Consider the following 13,065-nt stretch of genomic DNA (forward strand, 5'->3'; position numbering starts at 1 on the left):
TTTTGTTAGATATTGGCAAAATCCATTCTATAAGTATTGTGCCATTTTGCATTTCTACCAGTTATGTATGAGAATGTTAGTTTCTCAACATCATCAGAAGAGTGTGTTTGTCAAGCTTTGATTTTTTTGCCAGTCTAACATGTGAGAAAAAATATTTCTGTGCAATTTAATTTGAATTTCTCTAAGTTGAATGAAGTTACACATCTTTTCATATGATAAGGGTTATTTTTAATACCTACTTTTGTGACTTGTCTGTTCATGTCATTTGATTTTTCTTTTTTCTGTAAGACTTTTGTTCTTTTCTTCAATGGTATAACTTTTTTTCTGGGAAAATAGCCTTCTCAATAGTATTTTTGCAAATATTTTTTCTCTGTTTGCCCTGTCTTTTGTGTTTGTTCATGGTGTTTGGATTTTTTTTTAACATCTTTATTGGAGTCTAGTTGCTTTACAATGGTGTGTTAGTTTCTGCTTTATAACAGAGTGAATCAGCTATGCATATATATACATCCCCATATCTCCTCCCTCTTGCATCTCCCTCCCACCCTCCCTATCCCACCCCTCTAGGTGATCACAAAGCACTGAGCTGATCTCCCTGTGCTATGCGACTGCTGCCCACTAGCTATCTATTTTACATTTGGTGGTGTCTATACGTCCATGTCGCTCTCTCACTTCATCCCAGCTTACCCTTCTCCCTCCCCATGTCCTGAAGTCCATTCTCTAGTCTGTGTCTTTATTCCTGTCCTGCCCCTAGGTTCTTCAGAACCACTTTTTAAAATTCCATACATATGTGTTAGAATACAGTCTTTGTTTTTCTCTTTCTGACTTACTTCACTCTGTATGACAGAGTTTAGGTCCATCCACCTTACTACAAATAACGCAATTTCGTTTCTTTTTCTGTCTGAGTAATATTCCATTGTATATATGTGCCACATCTTCTTTATCCATTCATCTGTCGATGGACACTTAGGTTGCTTCCATGTCCTGGCTATTGTAAATAGAGCTGCATAAACATTGTGGTACATGACTCTTTTGGAATTATGGTTTTCTCAGGGTATATGCTCAGTGGTGGGATTGCTGGGTCATATGGTAGTTCTATTTGTAGTTTTTTAAGGAACCTCCATACTGTTCTCCATAGTGGCTGTATCAATTTACATTCCCACCAACAGTGCAAGAGGGTTCCCTTTTCTCCACACCCTTTCCACCATTTACTGTTTGTAGATTTTTTGATGATGGCCATTCTGACTGGTGTGAGGTGATACCTCATTGTAGTTTTGATTTGCATTTCTCTAATTATTAGTGATGTTGAGCATCCTTTCATGTGTTTGTTGGCAATCTGTATATCTTCTTTGGAGAAAGGTCTCTTTAGGTCTTCTGCCCATTTTTGGATAGGGTTGTTTGTTTTTTCAATATTGAGCTGCATGAGCTACTTGGAGATTAATCTTTTGTCAGTTGCTTCATTTGCAAATATTTTCTCCCATTCTGAGGGTTGTCTTTTCATCTTGTTTATGGTTTTTCCTTTTCTGTGCAAAAGCTTTTAAGTTCCATTAGGTCCCATTTGTTTATTTTCGTTTTTATTTCCATTTGTCTAGGAGGTGGGTCAAAAGGATCTTGCTGTGATTTATGTCATAGAGTGTTCTGCCTATGTTTTCCTCTAACAGTTTGATAGTGTCTGGCCTATTTTTCTGATACAGAATTGTTACTCCAGCTTTCTTTTGATTTCCATTTTAATGGAATATCTTTTTCCATCCCCTCGCTTTCAGTCTGTATGTGTCCCTAGGTCTGAAGTGGGTCTCTTGTAGACAGCATATATATGGGTCTTGTTTTTGTATCCATTCAGCCAGTCTATATCTTTTGGTTGGAACATTTAGTCCATTTACATTTAAGGTAGTTATTGATATGTGTATTCCTATTACCATTTTCTTAATTGTTTTGGGTTTGTTATTGTAGGTCTCTTCTTTCTCTTGTGTTTTCTGCCTAGAGACATTCGCTTAGCATTTGTTGTAAAGCTGGTTTGGTGGTGCTGAATCCTCTCAGCTTCTGTTTGTATGTAAAGGTTTTAATTTCTCCATCGAATCCGAATGAGATCCTTGCTGAGCAGAGTAATCTTGGTTGTAGGTTTTTCCCTTTCATCACTTTAAATATGTCCTGCAACTCCTTTCTGGCTTGCAGAGTTTCTGCTGAAAGATCAGCTGTTAAACTTATGGGGATTCCCTTTTATGTTATTTGTTGTTTTTCCCTTGCTGCTTTTAATATTTTTTCTTTGTATTTAATTTTTGATAATTTGATTAATATGTGTCTTGGTGTGTTTCTCCTTGGGTTTATTCTGTATGGGACTCTTTGCACTTCCTGGACTTGATTAACTATTTCCTTTCCCATATTAGGGTAGTTTTCAACTATAATCTCTTCAAATATTTTCTCAGGCCCTTTCTTTTTCTCTTCTTCTTCTGGGACCCCTACAAGTCAAATGTTGGTACATTTAATGTTTCAGAGGTCTGTGAGTCTGTCCTCAATTCTTTTCATTCTTTTTTCTGTATTCTGCTCTGCAGTAGTTATTGCCACTACTTTATCTTCCAGGTCACTTATCTGTTCTTCTGCCTCAGTTATTCTGCTATTGATTCCTTCTAGAGAATTTTAAATTTCATTTTTTATGTTGTTCATCATTGTTTGTTTGCTCTTTAGTTCTTCTGGGTCCTTGTTAAAAGTTTCTTGTAATTTCTCCATTGTATTACCAAGATTTTGGATCATCTTTACTATCATTACTCTGAATTCTTTTTCAGGTAGACTGCCTATTTCCTCTTCATTTGTTTGGTCTGGTGGGTTTTTACCTTGCTCCTTCATCTGCTCTGTCTTTCTCTGTCTTCTCATTTTGCTTAACTTACTGAGTTTGGGGTCTCCTTTTTGCAGGCTGCAGGTTCGTAGTTCCCATTGTTTTTGGTGTCTGCCCCCAGTGGGTAAGGTTTGTTCAGGGGGTTGTGTAGGCTTCCTGGTGGAAGGAACTGGTGCCTGTGTTCTGGTGGATGAGGCTGGATCTTGTCTTTCTGGTGAGCAGGACCGCATCTGGTGGTGTGTTTTGGGGTGTCTGTGACCTTATTATGATTTCAGGCAGCCTCTCTGCTAATAGGTGGGGTTGTGGGGTCTCCATGGCGTTGGGGTTTTGTTTCTTTGTTTTTTGGGTTTTTTTGCTATACAATTTTTAATTTTATGTAGTCCATCTTATCATTCTGTTTTGTGACACCTGGAGTTTTGATCATAGTGAGGTCTTTCCTTTCAGTCAGATTAGAGTAGAATTTCCCACATTCCCTTCTGGTCACTGTATGTCATGTTTACTTCCAGATCTCTGATAAATTTTTTTATTCCTGTATACAATGCAAGAAATGGATCTAATTTTATCTTTTCTCAAATGGCTATCCAGTTATCCCAACATATTTATTAAAAACAAAACAAAAGGGCTTCCCTGGTGGCGCAGTGGTTGAGAGTCAGCCTGCCGATGCAGGGGACACGGGTTCATGCCCCAGTCTGGGAAGATCCCACAAACCGCGGAGCAACTGGGCCCATGAGCCATGGCTGCTGAGCCTGTGCATCCGGAGCCTGTGCTCCGCAACGGGAGAGGCCACAACAGTGAGAGGCCCGCGTACCACAAAAAAAAAGAAAAAACAAAACAAAACAAAAGCCTTTGTCCCAGTGATTACAGAACCACCTGCACCATTCACTGGATTTCTGTACATAGCACAGTTATTTCTTGATTTTCCATTCTATTCCATTTGTTATCTATCTATTCATATGCCAATATCATACTGTTTTAATTATAGATGCTTTTTAGTAGGTTCTCTTATTGTTAGTTCTCCCTCTTTCTTTCAGTGTTTCTTTAGCTAGTCTTTCATATTGTTTTGTGTGAACTTAAGTACAAATTCATCTAACTGTTATTACAAAAGGCCACTGGTATTTTCATTAGGGTCACATTAAGTTTATAAATTAACTAACCAAGGAGTAGCATATTAATATTGAGACAACCAATCCTAGAGCAAGGAATATCTTTCATATTTTCAAGAATACTTTGCTTTCAGTTGTATTTCATAGTTTTCTTTATGTAGGATTGGAGTATTTCTTGTTTAATTTATTTCTAAGCATTTTTTGATGTTGCTGCTGCTATCATAACTGGGATTTTCTTATCCATTAAAAAGATAACATTTTAAGAGTCTGGAATTTGTCTTTTATCTAAGTTTCTCCATCACTAACTACAGGAAGTTATATTGTGCATAGATACAATTATAAAGTTTTGTTACAAATAATGTAAATGTTTGTTTTCCCCTGGCTTTCATGTCTGTAAAATCTTCTCATTTATCTGCATTTTTCATTCTTCAGTTTGCATTTTCAATGTTCTAGGATAGACAATTTCTCAGGAAGTGTGTTAAACAATTTAAAATTTTAATAATTATTTCAATAATAAAATAAATCACTGTTCCAGTAAAGCCTTGTATTACTTGTTTATGAACTTTAGCAAACTGTCCCTGGCACTTCCTGCCAACTTGTGAATCATAGCCAAAATGAAATACTCAGAGATAGGCTAGTGTGGGTGAGGAATGCTTTTATTTTCACCAAGAGCAAGACCCAGTTGCAGTTTATCAGTTGTGTACAAAGTGTTCTGCAGAAACCCTAGTTTCCTGGCATCATAGTTCTGATTTATTGCAGTGATTTATATAGATTGCCTGATTTGCCTATTTTTTAATCTAGCTCTTCCTATAATCCTTTTGGGATACATTTTAATCATAGAAGGATGTTCATACTTCTACTTCTACATTTATTTACTAACAGACCTATAATGAATAGCTTAAAAATTGTCCAGTACAACAGGTGGAAGTGGATACTGCAAACAGACTCATTCAGCAGTCTTGGTTTGATTATGAACTCCCCTGACAACCAATTAGGTGAATTTAAAAGAATTATTTCATCTTCTTGATTCTGTTTCCAAAATAGTAAAATAAAGGGATTGACTTGAAAATTACCAAGTTCCAGTTGTAAAGTGACATGCTTCGCATTAGGTTGAAATAGTGTGCGTGTTTATCGTTAATAAATTCTCCCTTTGTCTTTGTGACAAAAAGAACACAAAGACATAGCTCTTAATAAACTGGTGAAACTGTCCTAATGAGAATGGATTCATTCATTTCTGTTTCATAATCTATTGAGACTTATGGGCAGATTCAACAAATGAATTACTTTGGTGTACAAGAGTGAATAACCACCTCCACTGCTCACCAACGTTTCCCTCCTTTATACACACACACCCACACCCACACGCACAGAAGGAGCTTACCTTCTTTGACCAACATAACAACATATGATGAATCCATTTCCATTGACATGCAGGAAATATATTTTTCTCAGATGAAGTAGGAATTTCAAAGCTATATAATATGTTATTCAATAAAGGAAATCTAATCCTTATCATTAAACAAGTCTGTCAATATTGTTTAAAAGAATGATATAGAAAACAGCTCTTTATTGATATATTAACCTCCTCTGAAGTGTGTAAAATGCATATTTTTCTGAAAAGAGATTTTTAGAAAATGATTAGCATCCTTCATAATTAATAGCTATTGTGAACCTCAACGGTGTGAGAGACCCTGGCTATAGCACCCAGTCACACTATAGCATATAAGCCAGGTCATGTCTGGTGCAAGCAAAATGAAAAGAATAATTAGTCTTTCCCCAAACACAGCACCCTGTCACAGGAAAACATCATCTCCGATCACTGTCTGATCTTATTTGAGAGCACCAGGCATTGCAGATTACCGGAGAGAGAGTTTTGTTTTGTTCTTCCCATAAGTCCCATGGCCAGAATTTAAAACCCAAATTGGATTATTAGAACATCACAGCAAAATCCTGGTGCTGTATATTTTGAAAGGAAAAATGACAGAAATAGAAAAAGCAACCAGAGGCACTGCTCTTAATTCTCCTTCTACACATCAAGCATCAATTTGCTTAGGTTCCCACTTTGAAATAGGAAATAATGTCAGGGTACAGTTCTAGCCTTGAATATGAGCTGTAAGAATTCCAGGAAGTTTTTGCTTTTGCTCATTTGTGCTGTGAGAAAACACATTTGATGATACCTAAATGTAGGGGCTGTTGTATAATGAAGCAGTACTATGTCACTGGCCTTCAGAGTTTTGACCCAGGTTATGTGCTCATAACTCTGTCTCATTCCAGGAAGAATGGCTACAGGCCACCAAGAATTTGGATGCATATTGTAAAAACAGGCTATCTGCACATATCTGGAGCTATGGCATAATGTCCACAAAATATGCCTATATATGAAGGAATGATTTAGTCTGTATCTGGATAGCTGGTGGTGTTTATCATTGCCCCTTATAGCAGAGGAAGCTCCCCAAATTCTGTTTGAGATTTAAAAGTCTTCCTGTGCAGGGTGGGTGTGGGATGAATTGGGAGATGGGAACTGACATATACACACTACTATGTCTAAAATAGACAACTACTGAGAACCTACTGTATAGCACAGGGAACTCTACTCAGTGCTCTGTGGTGACCTAAATGGGAAGGAAAGTCAAAAAAGAGAGGATAGGGCTTCCCTGGTGGCGCAGTGGTTGAGAATCCGCCTGCCGATGCAGGGGATACGGGTTCGTGCCCCGGTCCGGGAAGATCCCACATGCTGCGGAGCGGCTGGGCCCGTGAGCCATGGCCGCTGCGCCTGCGCGTCCGGAGCCTGTGCCCCGCAATGGGAGAGGCCACAACAGTGAGAGGCCCGCGTACCACAAAAAAAAAAAAAAAAAAAAAGAGAGGATAGATGTCTACGTATGGCTGATTCACTTTGTTGTACAGCAGAAACTAACACAACAGTGTAAAGCAACTATGCAATTAAAAAAAAAAAAAAGGCTTCCTAGGTTCAACTCAGAGTGCTGTGGGATTTCCATTTTGGTTTCATTTTAATGACATTTTTGTGCCTTAAAAGTACTAAAACAGGAAACTTTTCTGGGAAGGGAAGTATCTGACCGGGAGAATTTGTCTTTTGCTGTCACAATCTTCAGCTACCATTCAGCTAAATGTTGTTTGGAATAATATGGCCTCACTGCCCCTATCTGCTGTTGAACTGCTCAGACGGGTGGGAGATTAGGGTGGGGTGAGGTGCCGGTATTATCTGTGTGAGCCCTCCAGGGGTCACGCTACACTAACAAGGCCGCCCCAGTCAGGGTGACAGAAGCCAGCTGCTGCCTTGCCGGCCTCCACCGTCAGAAGGTTCCACTTACCGCAGAGCTGGGTCTCCGGAGATTGTATATTCTGGCTCATTTTTTTCCACCTCTAAAAAAAGTGGCTAGCTCATCATTTTTTGTCCTCATTTTTTGAGGAAGGACCTACATGTGAAACCGTTTACCTGTTTAACCCTCTGAACTTAAAGAAAATGTGTAATGCCACTTAAAATACCCCAAATCCAGTTCTGCCCTGTCTAGTAGGAGGGCCCTAATGAGACATTTATCAAGAAGGTAAATATTGGATTTTTAACATTCATACGTTGCAGCCACGAGATTTGATGTGACTGTACTTTCCAAATTGCTTCATCTCTTTTTATTTATCCTGGGACAGGTCCTACTCTGGTCATACAGAGCACTGTATCTCTGTACTTTCATCTTCAAAAATCGCCTTGGTCCTTTTTTTTTTTTCTTTCTTTTAATTTTTAAGGAAAATACTTCCCTTTCTTCCACTGAGGGCTCTTTATTCGTGGTAATCACTTTTTTTTTTCTAAAGATGGAAAGAAAATTCTCAGGCTTGTTTGGCTCAGGGCTGCTTCTGAAAGGCCAGCACATGGCCGGAAGAGCTCTCCTTGGTTTTCGTCCTTGTTTCTGCGGGGAGAGTGTCAGTCTTGGGTCAACAGAACTCAGAAAATGGAAATGATGATTCAGCCAGTAGAGGGAGCTAGGGCTACCTCACAGCTTTACAAGGCAGAGCTTAAGGACGGAGTAATTTTTTTTGTATGAAGTTAATAATTCTTTTTTTTTTTTTTGGCCGCATCACATGGCATGTGGGATCTGGGATCTTCTAGCACCCCAACCAGGGATCGAACCCACACCCCCTGCAGTGGAAGTGCAGAGTCTTAACCACTGGACTGCCAGGGAGGTCCCTGAAGTTAATTCTTAATGCTACCCCTACACTAAATTTTTGTACATTATTTTTCCTACAGAAGTGAAGAAGTAAACATAACCATCCCGACCCTTTGAGGAGAGCAAGTCTCAAAGAAATGTATTAGGTTTATAGCTTTGGAAGAGTGAATCATTTTTGAAAAGACAAATAATTTTTATAATTATGTTCATTAGACTATCATAATTTAAAATATTGTTACAACAAACTTAAATTTATACAGGGCTAAAAGAAAGAAGGAGCATACATTTTGGGGCTTAGCTTAAAGGAGACCTCAGATTTGAATATTAGTTACATGTTTGGTATTTAAATGGTCTTGCCAGGTTAATGTATGACATAGATTTCTCCTCATCGGTGAGTGCATTTGCACTGGGAGGGAAAAGGCATTGAAAGCATTTTGGGTGCCCTATTTTTTCATTTATCAGCATTTGTAATTATAGTTAAGTGCTTCCAAAACAGGGCCTCGATCTATGAAAGGTCCTGCATTTATATGATGCTTTTAACTTTTCAAAGTATTTTTATATGTGCTATCTCATTTTAAAGTAGATTTGACATAGCCTCAATCTATTAAGGAAGTGACCCTTTCAACCCAAGAACACTCTGGAAATTTTTTAGCTGTACTTATCTTAGCTACCATTATAAAACTTAACGAAAGTCATGGTGATACTAAAACTTCCATAATCAATGTAAAATTATCTAAGTAGAAGGTTTGCAAAAAGCCAGTATACTTTTAACATCCAGAAGCCTTTTTCATTTTTATTTCAATGAATTTGAAGTTATCTGTTGTTTGTGTTAAGAGTACTGCTGTCAAGAATTTCTTCGTGGCCACCACTGTTGAGAATTTTGAAGACATAACAAGTTTTGTGAGCGTGTTCAGCCTTGTCCAGAAAATAAAAAATGGTTTGAGACGTGATTTTTTTTAAAGATTTTTTTTAGAATGTGATGAATTCTATTCCCTGAAGATTTGTACGATGTTCTCTCTGAAATGTGTGCCCCCTCCATGGTGTCTTAACGAAGGTTACTCCAGCACTGTTTCTGATTGCATAAATTGCTGTGGCTAGGAAACTGGGGATGTCTATTGCGGTTCTTGTCCATCTTCTGGAGTAACAAGGGTGTTTTGTGAAAGGCCAGCAGCGATATTAACTCTGTCAAAGTTGTCGATTCAATTCTGAATAACCGTTTGGATACGTGTGACTGAGCGATCATGGGAGTAACCAGACTTCAGAAAAGAGGGTCCGGATACAGTCAGTAAAAATCAATTGCTTCAGCTGTGTTCAGATTTCCTGGGGAAATATTTTTTCCGAAAGCTTGAGCCAAGTTTGAGATAAAAAAGCATTATTATCATCTTCTGAAACTAAATTAGCAGGAATCTGGGTTGTTGCCTTGATAATTCCAAACTATGTCGTTATATTCATGATTTGCTTCTTTTTCTAAGTCTGTCACTTTTATAAATATAAAAAACTTGTTTTTATGGGGTCATGTGTAGTTAATATATAGGGAAAAAAATCGTGTCCTTTTTTTCTTTCTAATTTAGGAAAGAAAACTGGAGCAATGAGATTTGAATGAGTGACCTTTGCTAGGCACTGCATCTTCATCAGAGTGTAAAAGAGGAAATTATTTTGACGGCTATTGCTTTTTACATTTTAAATCTATCTGGACATTCTTTGTTGGTTGAACTTGAGGAAATAACCAATTGTGGAAGAAAAGTGAAGGAGCAGTCCATGTAAGTAAATACTCATCTCAGAAAAATAGATTTATTTTATTTTATTTATTATTATTATTGATTGATTTTTTTCATACATCTTTACTGGAGTATAGTTGGTTCACAATGCTGTGTTAGTTTCTGTTGTAAACCAAGGTGAATCAGCCCTATGCATACACATGTCCCCATATCCCCTCCCTCTTGCGTCTCCCTCCCACCCTCCCTATCCCACCCCTCTAGGTGCACACAAAGCACCGAGCTGATCTCCCCGTGCTATGCGGCTGCTTCCCACTAGCTATCTAGTTTACATTCGGTAGTGTGCATATATGTCGATGTTACTCTCACTTCGCCCCAGCTTCCCCCTCCCCACCCCTCCCCCGTGTCCTCAAGTCCCTTCTCTGTGTCTGCGTCCTTATTCCTGCCCTGCCACTAGGCTGATCAGTACCATTTCTTTTTTTTAGATCTTATATATATGTGTTAGCACACGGTACTTGTTTTTCTCTTTCTGACTTAACTTCAATCTGTATGACAGACTCTAGGTCCATCCACCTCACTACAAATAACTCAATTTCATTTTTTTATGTATTTACACATTTTTTCGTTGCTAATCGAGTTTTATTGTCAAAATTGAAGTATTTTTAAACGATCAAATTATATTTATTTTATTAATATTTTAGTTGTTAAAGTCAACTATAATCATATCCTATCTGTTAGAATCTACCTCATAGGGCTTTTATAAGGATCTAATATAATATGTAAAAATATTCAAGTTACATACAGAAGTTCTCAGTAACTATTACTATGGCTATTTTATTAAACATATTCAAGGCATCTTTGGGGTTCAGTACAACTTTGGGATAGAGACTGAAACACAAAATAGAAAAGGACTGTTCTGTACACATTACCAAGATAAACTGTTTGAAATTAGCAAATTCTTTGGTACTCTTTTACTTTAATAAAGGTTGTAAACTTAAAGGTAAATTATATGCAAATACTTTTGAGATAGTGCATTGCCTTTTTCACATATTTACGTTTCCAAATCCCTATAAGCCTAAAGTAGATATTTATGTCTTACTGAACTGAGAAAACTGAGGCAAACAGTGGAAATTAGTTGTTCATTTCATGAACAGTTTAGCCTCAGAATGGCCGTAAACATTAAGTCTCCCAATTTCAAGCCTCTGTTTCCTTCCATAGCTCATTCAATATTTAGTTCCTAGTCATAGAGCCTCACAACATCAATTCTTATTATAAGATTGATTCCTTATATCCTGCTAAGTATTTACAAGAAGGCAGTGCTTTCAATGGGCAGGCGGATGCCTGAGGCTGTCTATTTTTCCCCTGTGATTCACTCCAAGGAATTTACTGAGCATTTATTATGGGTCAGGGAGCATATACTGTACAGAGAACAAAACAGACAGAGACATCTGCTATCCTGAGCTTACCTTCTGGAGTTGGGGAGGTAAGGGGGGGGAGAAAAAACAAGATGAATAAGTAAAATACGGGATGTGTTAGAAGACGCTGAAGATAAAAATAAGACAGGAGGAAGGATAGGGAGTGTCAGGTGACAGAAGAGTTGCAATTCTACACGGGATGGGCTGTCGAGGTGTTGCCAGGAGCTGCATTTGAATCCAGATAAAGGTGAGAGGGAGTCTTTGGGGCACTGGAGGAAGAAGCTCTGGGCTGAGCGACCCCAGTCCCCTGGGGCTTGGTGGGGGGGACCTGCAGGCCATGTGGGATCCAGATGGTCCACCCTGTGGGTAGGAGTCGAGCTCAGGAAATAGCAGGGCCAGCCCATGTGCTTTACTCACAGTGAGATGGGAAGTAATTGCAGGGTTGAGGGCAGAAAAACGCCGCGGTTTGATGTGAGTTTGACCACCACCACAGACTGTGATGTGGATGGATTTAGAGAAGCAAGAGCAGAAACAGTAACGCCAGTTTGACCGGGTCATTGATGGTGGGGCCATCAAGTAGTGCAGAGGTGGTGTAGTAGGGGAGATGACAGGTAACTGGAGATGAATTTATTTTGGAAATATAAACTCGTGGCAGACATCACTGGCTGTCCTCCCACGTCTGTGCTCTCCTTCTTTCTGGGCAGATGGATACCCAACTAGAAACCACATCTCCAAGCTTCCTTTGCAGCCAAGAGCGTCCACATGCTGATGCTGTCACCAGTGGACGGGAAGTGGAGGTGCTCTGTGCCAGCTGCTAGCCATCCTCCTAGAGCTGGTGGCCCCACCTTTGCTTCTCATCTTTTCTCCATTCTTTCTGGAAATGGTGGGGACTGGGAACCTTGGGATGTTTGAGGAAGGCAGATCTGCCTCTGCCCCAGAGCCCTCCCTGATCGTAATGACGATATTTCTTGCACTTTTACATGACAAAGAACTAACATCTAAGCTTCTTAAGCCTCTATTTTGCAGTCTCCTTATTAGGGTAGCTTAGCCTCCACCCTAATAGAAACTCATAGAAGTGCTGAGGCATCAGATGTGGCTGTGAGAGGGGAGAGGATGACTCCAAAGTTTGGGACCTGAGTTCAGGTAGAAAGGAGTTGCCTGTTACTGAGACATGGCCAAGTATGGGGGGAACAGGTATGGCAAGAAGATAAAGAATATATTTGGGGCCGCGGTACATTGGAGATGTCTGTTAGACATACCTTTTAAAAATAATTTTTCATTAGCCTAACGAATGCTTTTTTAAAAAAAACTAAACTCTCTAAGTGCACTAAGTATTGTACAAAACCAAAAGGAAATTCTTTTCTCTCAAGGGGTTCACTGTTTAATGGAAGTCATTTACGGTCAGTGTCAGATCAAAATTACACCCCCCATTAGGAATTTCTAGAGAGAGACTCATTCAAGTTTTAATGGTAGTGACTTTATTACTTAACCTACTCCATATGAATCACTCTGCTAGAATCCCTTTATGGTTGTAATGATCTCAAAATACAAGTATTTATCAAGCGTACACAAATAGCATACCACGGCTCTCCTTTTTATGCACAAGCCAATTTTATGGGACTGCGTGACCTTACTTTTGTATAACTTGGTATACAGGGGTTTTTTAATCAAAACTTATTTTGAATAGTTTCAGTCTAATCCCAGGAAGTGGTACAGCTGTTTGCTACCTTTCCCATCTTTGTCTTCTCTGTAACTGACCCTGCCCAATTAATAACAAAGTCAGGGCTGGGCATCAACAGCAACACAGGGCCAACCAGGGGAAATGTT

This window comes from Kogia breviceps, chromosome 8 (assembly GCF_026419965.1).
Source record: "Kogia breviceps isolate mKogBre1 chromosome 8, mKogBre1 haplotype 1, whole genome shotgun sequence".
Lineage (NCBI taxonomy): Eukaryota > Metazoa > Chordata > Mammalia > Artiodactyla > Physeteridae > Kogia > Kogia breviceps.